Source organism: Amblyomma americanum, chromosome 11, assembly GCF_052857255.1.
Source record: "Amblyomma americanum isolate KBUSLIRL-KWMA chromosome 11, ASM5285725v1, whole genome shotgun sequence".
Classification (NCBI taxonomy): Eukaryota; Metazoa; Arthropoda; class Arachnida; order Ixodida; family Ixodidae; genus Amblyomma; species Amblyomma americanum.
In genome coordinates, this window is record NC_135507.1 from 127,355,527 (window position 1) to 127,365,731 (window position 10,205).

General features: G+C 51.2%; 1 pseudogene; it reads left to right on the forward strand.

Moving 5' to 3' along the window:
- The first annotated feature begins 7,623 nt into the window (after nucleotides 1–7,623).
- On the forward strand, nucleotides 7,624–9,877 carry LOC144111639 (large subunit ribosomal RNA; annotated as a pseudogene).
- The last annotated feature ends 328 nt before the right edge of the window (nucleotides 9,878–10,205 follow it).

The window sequence follows — 10,205 nt, forward strand, 5'->3', positions numbered from 1 at the left end:
GATCATATATCAAGAGAGACGCCGGCGCCCGGGGATGGCGCGGCCGGCGACTCGTTTTTACCTTGTCGGCAAAGAGGACGGCTCTGTACGAAACGCCGAAGATCCCTCGAAAGACTTTGCGAAAGAGGAGAGTGGGTCGAACCCTTCAGCCGCGCTCCAAGCGGCCGAGTCGGGTCGCCTTGCGCAGACGACTTAACTCGGGACGGCGGCTGCTAGCCGTAGAGCGTCTGGCCTCCGAAGGCGACCGCCGCAGGAAGGGATTACCTGCAGGGAAAGCGCGGTCCCGACGGGAGACGAGGCCGTGTGGACGGGCGGCAAAGCGTTGCCCGCTGGCCCGCGTACGTGTAGCCGAACTGCTGCGAGAAACGCAGAGACGGGAGCGCCCTGTCCGGGCACGCCCGCGCGAGAAGGGGGCACGCTCGTGCGGGGTGCGGGGAGGCGACAGGTGCGCGGAAGCGTTTCGTGCGCGGCAGTTTCGGGCGAGGCGCAGAGGCGCGCCGTGGCGCGGTGACGAAGGGGTCCCCCCGGACCCGATGCAAAGGGACCGCCTCCTCGAACGGGCGCGAAGTCGAGTAAGGGTCGAACGGACGCGATCTCGTTGCGAGCGCAGTCCGCCGTCGGTCTAACCGCCGTATTCACAAACAACCCTCCACTCGACGCTGCGCCTCCACTCCTGGGAGTGGAGGAGAGCGCTCATCCTCGGGCCGAGGAGCAGTCGCGCTTCTTGAACACACCTCGGACATTCCTCCATCGAGGAGCTGGCCGAGTTGCCCTCCTCCACTCCAGTGCTTTCGAGGACGAGAAAGAAACTGCTGGTGTTGAGAGTATTGTAAATTCCTGCAAACAGAACACCACCTAATTGATAATATAGAAATCCTTTTGTCTATTTTAGCGGTAAACTGCAAGGTAAAAACAAATAAACTGCATATTTTTTGTTTTTCTATAAAAAAACGTGTACTTTTAGAAGAAATAACCAGTTTTCTTTACCTGTCTGGCAACTGCAGCAGTCGCAGCTGCCCGGCGCGGCATTTTTGTTACGGTCCCTCTTCCCTTTTTCCCCTTGCTCGCCGCGTGTTTCTCGTCTGTTGTGCTCCCGACTCGCTTCGTGCAGCTTTGTTGCAGTGTTTGTGCTTGCGCGTGTTCGACTGTTCGTGTGTGTTTAGGTGTTTTTGTATCTGCCCTTCCTTTTTTTTGCGTGCACAATGTTCGACCATGATGAGGTATCGGACTTCGATACGACACCGTCGGCATCTGCTTCGGACGCTTCCCAGCGCGCCAAGAAACGGCCCGCAGTTCCGCGGTTCATTTTCACCGCAGATGAACGCCTCGTGTTAAGAAACATAATGGCGAAGTATCGGGACGTTGTCGAAAACACGCGAACAGACAACACCTCGAAAAAGTCTAAGGACGAAGCCTGGGCTCAACTTTGCGAAGAGTATAATAGCTTGGCCGGCACACGCACTGTGTGTGTAGCACAGCTACGGAAGCTGTGGGACAATATGAAGTGCCGCTGGAAGAAGAAGTCCGAAGAAAATAGGGAAATCTTTCGGACAGGTGAGCGAAACAGTTTTACATTCAAAAACTGTCCCATACATTTTCCTGCATGTTCGCACGTTTCATCTCCAGGCATCATCTTAATCCTAACAATTTGACGTTATTTCTTACTAATGCGAAAAAATTATATGGTTACGTCACCTCAGCAAAACGTGTCCGCAAATTCTGTCCGCGCGATTATGTCGTTCTGTGGAGATAAATATGCAAAAGTTTGAGTTAGGCAGTGTGCGAATGAATCTTGAAATGGGAAAAGTTTTTTGATTAATTGTAATTAGTTAATTAGGTTGAAATAATGAAAATAAATGCTGTCTTTGAAGCAGGTTTTGTGTGACTGATTCGATGAAAAACGATGTAAATGCACGAGAAGGCTCACTTAGTATAAAAAACTGAAGTTAAAAAATAAAAACAAGTAATAAAAAACAAAAAGAAAAATTAACTGAAATAAAAACAATTTCTAGTAACGAAAACAAAATAAAAAGTTAAAATAACGGAGGGAGAAAGAGAGGAAAGGGAAAGGCTTTCGAATTTCCGCTCATAAGCAGATGTATGTGCAATCTTCTAATTTTTCTTAATGTGAAAAATCTTCGAACTACTTTTGAGCAATACATTGCTGGTTTGTGCTGTTCTGGTTAGCTTTTTTTTTCAAACATTGCATGCTGCGTACAAAATACACCTCACTTCAGTGTGTTTCACTGCACGGATGGTGCTTTGGGAGATGCACAATTAAGAATTTTGGTGCAGGTGGTGGTACTCTCGAATGCCGGCCAATGAGTCCGGCTACGGAACTGGTTGGCGCAGTTGCTGACCATATGGCAACAAGACTGCCAAACCCATTTGACAGTGACGGAGCCCACGTAGGCGAGGCAGTGCTGTCCCTGCCACCTGCTGCACTATTAGAGGCCATGGTAAACGGCAACGAAACAAGCCAAGGTGACTTTTCCAGTAAATAAGGCTGCCCTCTTTAAATACTAGTTACAACTGTCACGGTTAGTTTTCCTCCTGCATCAAGTCCAAAACCTGCTCCTGGGCTGAGAAAGACTTTGTCGGGGGGGGGGGGGGCTATGGATTAATTTCAACTGCAAGGGATTCTTTAGCGCCCGCATTACATGCCGCATGCCGCATTACACGGGCATTTACACATCTCGCACCTATCGATATGTGGCCGCAGCATCCCTGATTCAATCCGCAACTGGTGCTCAGCGATCGAGCGGCACTGCAGCAGACGTTAGTTATTTTCTGCTCGTTGTATGTGCATGTGCTCAAGCAAGCGGGGCCACATATTTATTAGTACTTCTTGACGGGCTCCTACTGGTTCCATTTTTCATGACGTCACATATATGTTGATAAGTTTATTTTTAGATGTCTACAATAGTCGTGACCATGTAAAGGATGTTTTTGGTTCTCTGTTATTGTCTGAATAGCCTCTATTCATGGTCTTTGTTCTTTGCGTGTCATATCACAGTAGTCTGTATGTAAGCATAAGAGTCCACCAATTTTGTCACAGCATTGCAGAGTTCTCATGAAGGCATTGTATGTATGCACATGTTTTTGCAGATGATGTTCCTGCACAGTCACCATTGCTGAACAGCCGACCCATAAACGAGGATGAACTTCCTGTTCAGGAAGAGTGCCTCAACGCAAGCAGACGAACAGTGGTCGTGCCAAATCAGAGCTCATCTGAAGGCATCCCACCAACACAAACTGCTCGCATGAGGGCAGGTGGCCCCCGTGTTGCTGCGGTAGAGCGGACGCTGGCTCCTGAACTAGCCGCCAGAATTAGGCTATTGAAGCTGAGGAGCGGCGCAAGGAAGAGCTGCACCAACTCGATGTGCAACTCCGCAGGAGCCAGCTGGCCGAGCAGTGGCTAAAAGTCAAAATGCAGCGCAAGCTGCTTTCTCTCGACATTCAAATTCGGAAAAAGCTGTTAGAAGCAATGCAGCGCTAAATGGAAAAATAAAATTTAGTTGTACATATTTGTCTGGGAACACTTCTGTGTATAGTTACAAACACTGTCGTCATTTTGATGCAGTCGTAGAGTATATGCTCATTCCTTCAGTTTCTTAAAAACAATGTTCTTTATTTAACACACTGCACATGTATAAACAGCACAAAGAAATTTAATATGGAAAAGATCAATCAGTAAAAAAGGGAGGTAGCCTAAAAGCGGCCAAAAGGAAATCCGTCGTTGGCCGAAATTGGAGAGTGCCATAGTCGTTCACAAGGAAATTGACAAAATACTAGTTGTGAATGGTGTCACGCAGGGAGACACGTCTCCAGTACTATTTGCCACGTGCTTCCAGGATATTTACAGAGAACTACAGAGGAAGCAACTGTAGATGAAATTTAATGGCGAATGCCTCAATAATCTGAGATTTTCTAAAAATATCTCACTGCTAAGTAGCTAAGGACAAACTTCCAAGCATGATCGAAGACAAGCAAAGGAAGCAGAACGGTGGTTGTAAAAATAATATTGACATCTCCAGTAATGTTAACACTTGGAACGCAACAGCCCACGAGAGGCAGCAAAGCATTGAAAGTTGTAAGGTAAATGCATCTATTTAGAGCATAGTGACCACAGATCCGCACCACACGTGTAAACTAACTTGGATAATAAGAATGATGGTGCAGCGCATTTGGCAGGCACTCTCCAGCCATGAATGGCAGTTTACTAGTATTCTTCAACAGCCATATCTTGTGGGGCAAAGCCTATAACCTATGGGGCCGATACAGTGCAGAACTACAAAAAGGAAAATGATAAATGTAGCGGTTAAAGTGCAGAATGAATGAGGGAATAAATGAGAGTTGGTGACATCCTAGATGGAATCAAGAAGAAATGGGCATGGGCAGGGCATGTAATGTGAATTCAAGATGAATGTTGGGCCATTGGTAACAGAATGGATCCCAAAAGAAGGCAAGCATAGGAGAAGGCGGCAGAAAGTAGGTGGGCTAATGAGATAAGGAATTCTGCCACAACAAGGTGGCCGCAGCTGACACAGGACAGGGTTAATTGGAAAGATACAGGAGAGGCCTTCGTCCTCCCGTGGACGAAGTTCAGCTGATGATGACATTAAATTGCTATAATAAATAGAAAAAGAAATAGGCAAAAACAATGCAAATACCATAAAAGTAACGGTTCTTTAACACTAGAAAAGTATTGTGTACATTTGCCGAGAAGGTAATTAGGACACCTAACGGAATGATCTGGCTATAAGCCCCACCCGAACATGAGAGCCATTCACTGTGTTGGCAGAAGGCTGCGGTGGCACATGGAGCTGCTGGGGTTGCACGCTGGGCCGTGGCTGCTGAATAACGGGGAGGGCCACAGCAGGTGGCTCCGGGTCCTTCCGTAGATCGGCGAGGTTGTGAAGGGCGCCGCAGGCAGTTATGATAACTGCTGAGCGCTCAGGGCGGTTTTGGAGGCCTATATCTAAGCATGGAAAGCGGCGCTTCCAAACTCCAAAAGCCCTCTCCACACTGTTTCGGGTTTTGATGTGGGCCGCCTGATACCTGCGTGAAAGACGAGCAGTTTGAAGTAAAAACTTGTATAGCTGTGCTAAACTGAAGAGCACAGCAGTCTGCGCATTACATTCTCAGTGGCCCCATTGCAGCTACTAATGAAGCTTTAATTATATTTGCACGCCTCGGGAAGTATTAAGTCATCTTCAAGGGCTTTGTCCGTCAACCGGTGGCAAATGTATTAAGTCTGAATGTTGAATTTGTGCTGAATTTGATTAGAAAAATGGGAAAAGCATGGGAAAATTAAGTGTTTCGGTAACAAAAAAAATGGAGGATCCACTCTTTGATGTAAAGAGTTTACAGAGCAGAACAGCAGCAAAAGGAGATGACATTCGTACATTTGTGTTGCCTTCAATCAAAGAAACTATGGTGTATAAGTTCCCTCTTGTACTTACCTGCCCTCTGGGGTATTTGGTGGGTTGGCATCTGCCAGAGGTGTCATTAAAAATGACATGCAGGGATAACCTGCGTCTCCCAGTAGCAACCCGGGAACTCTCTTCGTCTCGTAGAGGACTCGTGCACGGCTGTTATCAAAAATTCTGCTGTCATGGACTGATCCAGGCCAGCCGACGACCAAGTCGTAAAATTCCAGTCTTGGCCCCGTTATTGCCTGAGGATAAAATATTATGTCTCTGCCATGAAGATATTCTCAGGAAATGAATATAAATTTTTGTGGCTACATGTCAAATCACTGTACTCTTCAGCAATTAATATCTATTTATATAGCTTAGGTTCTATGTTTTACAAGCAACAAGAGCCAGAAAAATTAGCACATTCATTAAAACGGCGCAAATTGTTTGCTTGCAATGCAAGTGAAAATTTGGTGCTTCATGTAACAGGAACGCTAGGTAACATACATGGTATTTATTAATTTTTGCCCTCAAGGTCATGCAGGGATTTCAGAAGGGTGCAGGCAGAAAGAAATGTGAAACAAGCAACGTGAAAAACAAATGACTCCTCCTACATATACAATGTTAGCTAAGAAATAGAGAACAAATTTATTAGTGGATACAGAAGTGCGCAAGCCAAAATATTGAGGCATAACTAAAATATTGTACAAAAATATACCTCCATCACTGATAAATTGATAGCACAAGTCGCTTTGGACATAAAAGGAGTTTGCGTATACTTAGAAACAATAATTGAACCAGACCCTCCAATCTTGAAAAGTGATGCAGTGCAGGTTCAAAGCACTGCAAGAGATCGATTATCTTTTTTTGCTCAATGTTTACATGAACATTATTTGAATAAGACGACAGCTATGATGGGCAATGTGAAGGAAAGCGGCCCTTATGTTTGTTCTAAATATCAACACGCGTTAATATGATATAATGTCACCTAGATCGCGATAAAGTTTTGCAAAAAGAAAAATGGGCTCACCTGCACATTGATCGAAAAGTAACCTTTTCGGTTGCGGAATACTTCTCCGAGTTGACCGCCAGGAGACTTGATTCCGATGTGGGTGCAGTCTATGCACCCAGTCACCCCAGGGAAACGGCCAAGGCGGTAGAAGGCCGTCGTATCCGCTTGGAACTCGGCCGCTGTAGCAGGGAACTTAACAGTTCGCGGGAACAGATGTGCCGCGATCAGCGTTGATATTCGTTCCACTGCACGGCACACCGTCGGTTGCGAAACATTTATCAAGTCACCGGTGACGACTTGGAATGTTCCACTTCCATAAAATCGCAGCGCAACGGCCAGCTGAAGCATCGGTGGCAGCGGGTGACCGCGATTGCTGACGCTTTCTTCCATGGGCAGGCAGTTCAGGAGCTCTCGCACGGTGTCCTTCGTAAACCGGTACCGGGATAAAAACTCCCCATCGCTGAAATGCTCCAGCGGGTTTATTCTATCCCGCAAAGCCCGCCGTGGCACAACTGCAGCTTCGCTATCGTCGGCGCCATCGTGAAACAGTTCGTCCACACGTAGCACATGTTCGGCGAACTCGGCGAGCGAGCCGGCTGCTTGACACTGTTGAGGGGGACGCTTCGGCCGAGGAGGCGTTTAAGGTAGCAACAGCGCCACCTCGAGATTTTGGAGGAAAGCGTGGAGGAGTTCCTCCGTTCGAGGGCCGGTAGGAGTGGAGGAGGGTTTAAGAAGCACGAAACCGGCTTCGAGGAGCAACTCGAGTGAAATTTCAAGTGGAGGTCTGTTTAAGAATACGGGGGTAAGTGCTTCGCAATGTCTGCCCCGAGAAAAACTGGGCCACTCCAGTTGGGGCGGGGCCGACGCAAAACATGACGATGCCCCTACGCCAGGTCGAGGTCGCTCTCTCGAGGGAAAGAGAGGTGCGGCAGAAAAAAATTCGGCCGCGGCGGTCGGAGGCTCGAAACTCTCTGCGTTATCCGCGCAAACCGCATGCGCGCGGTCCCGAGCGCCGGCCAGCGGCGCCTTCCAGTCTCGCTCGCAGTCGCCGAGGGTGCTGCCGACTGTGAGCGGGGAATGGGCGGAAGGCGTCGGCCGGACGATTGGGGAAGGACGCGCGCGCGCGCTGGACCGCGCCGGAATCGAACGCGAGAGCGCACATCTGTGTCGACCTCAGATCAGGCGAGACAACCCGCTGAATTTAAGCATATCACTAAACGGAGGAAAAGAAACCAACAGGGATTAACCGAGTAGCTGCGAGCGAAACGGGACCTAGCCCAGCACCGAATCCCCCGTCCTTGCAGGCGGTCGGGAAATGTGGTGTATGGGAGGCAACGTTCCCGGGAGTTTGCGACAGTGCAAGTCCCCCTGACAGGGGCTTGTCCCAGAGTGGGTGCCAGGCCCGTCTCCGCCGTTGCGCGCCCGGCACGAAGCCTCCCGTGAGTCGGGTTGCTTGAGAGTGCAGCCCTAAGTGGGTGGTAAACTCCATCTAAGGCTAAATACGACCGAGAGACCGATAGTCAACAAGTACCGTGAGGGAAAGTTGAGAAGAACTTTGAAGAGAGAGTTCAAGAGTACGTGAAACCGCTTAGAGTAAAACGGGTGGGCCCTCGAAGCTCGAAAGCGGTGGGATTCAGTCTCCGGACGACTGCCGAGCTGGCGGCGTCGGGTGAACGGCTCCTCTCGGGGGGCTGTTCCGGCTGCCAGTGCGCGGACGCGGTCTCCGGCGTGCGCACTTTCCACCGCCGGTAGAACGCCGCGACAGACGCGGGTCAATGGGAAAACTACGACTTTGAGTCCGGCTCTGGAGGTGCCCTGCTCGTCCCCTCGGGGACGGTTCGCGGGAGTTATACCTTGCCGTGCACGAAGAGTTCGTCACCCCGTCCAGGCCCCATGGGCTTCTCCCGGCTGTCGGGAGGCCCGAACGATGACGCCCTCTGGAATCGGAGCGGAGGACCCGCTGGGCAAGCTTGTCGCCTCTTGTTGTCCGGGTTGGTCCCGTGGCGGCGGGCTGGCGGCGAGGAGCCGGGCGAGCGGCGAGTTCTCCCGTGGAGGCGCTATCGTGGTTTGCGGCGAGTAGGTCGGTAACCCACCCGACCCGTCTTGAAACACGGACCAAGGAGTCTAACATGTGCGCGAGTCAATGGGTCTCTCGAAACCCAATGGCGCAATGAAACGCGAAGGCCCTTCGCGGGCCGCGTTGCGATCCCGGACAGCACAGGGGTTCGGGCGCAGCAACGGCCCGTCCAAGGCGCTCACTTGTCGCCGGGGCGGAGCTAGAGCGCACACGTTGGCAACCGAAAGATGGTGAACTATGCCCGGGCAGGACGAGGCCAGAGGAAACTGGTGGAGGTCCGAAGCGATTCTGACGTGCAAATCGATCGTCCGATCCGGGTATAGGGGCGAAAGACCAATCGAACCATCTAGTAGCTGGTTCCCTCCGAAGTTTCCCTCAGGATAGCTGGCGCTCGATGGGAGAGCAGTCACACCTGGTAAAGCGAATGATTAGAGGCATTGGGGTCGAAACGTCATCAACCTGTTCTCAAACATTCAATGGGTGTACGGGAGGCCTTCTGGGTTGAGGCCTCCCGCTGCGATGAGAGTGCCAAGTGGGCCACTTTTGGTAAGCAGAACTGGCGCTGTGGGATGAACCAAACGGCGGGGTAAGGCGCCCGAGTCGGACGCTCATGAGAACCCATGAAGGGTGTTGGTTGCTTAAGACAGCAGGACGGTGGCCATGGAAGTCGGAATCCGCTAAGGAGTGTGTAACAACTTACCTGCCGAAGCAACTAGCCCCGAAAATGGATGGCGCTCTAGCGTCGCGCCTATCCCCGGCCGTCGCTGGCAGAGTAGCACGAACAGTGGGGGTGCTAAGCCGCGACGAGTAGGAGGGCCGCAGCGGTGGGCTTTGAAGGTGTCGGGCGCGAGCCCGCCTGGAGCCGCCGCTGGTGCAGATCTTGGTGGTAGTAGCAAATACTCAAGTGAGAACCTTGAGGACTGAAGTGGAGAAGGGTTCCATGTGAACAGCAGTGGAACATGGGTCAGTCGGTCCTTAGGGAAAGGAGAAATCCTTTCAGAAGCGGGCGCGTTTGTGCAGCTCTGTCTGTCGAATCGGAGACGCCCCGCTGCAACCGAAAGGGAATCGGGTTAACAGTCCCGAACCCGGCTACGGAGATCGGTCCTTCGGGGCCAAGTGCGGCAACGCAAACCAGCTCGGAGACGCCGATGGGAGCCCCGGGAAGAGTTTTCTTTTCTCTGTAAGGAGATCGAGTCCCCGGAATGGGTTCACCCCGAGATAGGGACGGTGGCTCCGTAGAGCAGTGCGGCTCTTGCGCTGTCCGGTGCGCTCCTGTCGGCCCTTGAAAATCCGAGTGAGGGAGTGTGATTTTCGTGCCGGACCGTACCCATATCCGCAGCAGGTCTCCAAGGTGAACAGCCTCTAGTCTCTAGACCAATGTAGGTAAGGGAAGTCGGCAAAACGGATCCGTAACCTTGGGAGAAGGATTGGCTCTGAGGGCTGAGCCGGTCGGGCTGGGGTCCAGAAGCAGGAATGGCACTGCACCGGGACTGGGCGAGGCTCGCCCCCGTCAAAAGCGGTGCGGCCGAGCCCGGGCCAGCGTCGGGACCTTCCTGTGGAAAGCCACAGCTGTGCTTGTTCCGGGGGCTTCGTGCCCGAGGTTCTTGCTTCGGCCGGCAGAAAACAGCCAACTCAGAACTGGCACGGACCGGGGGAATCCGACTGTCTAAGTAAAACAAAGCATTGCGAGGGCCAG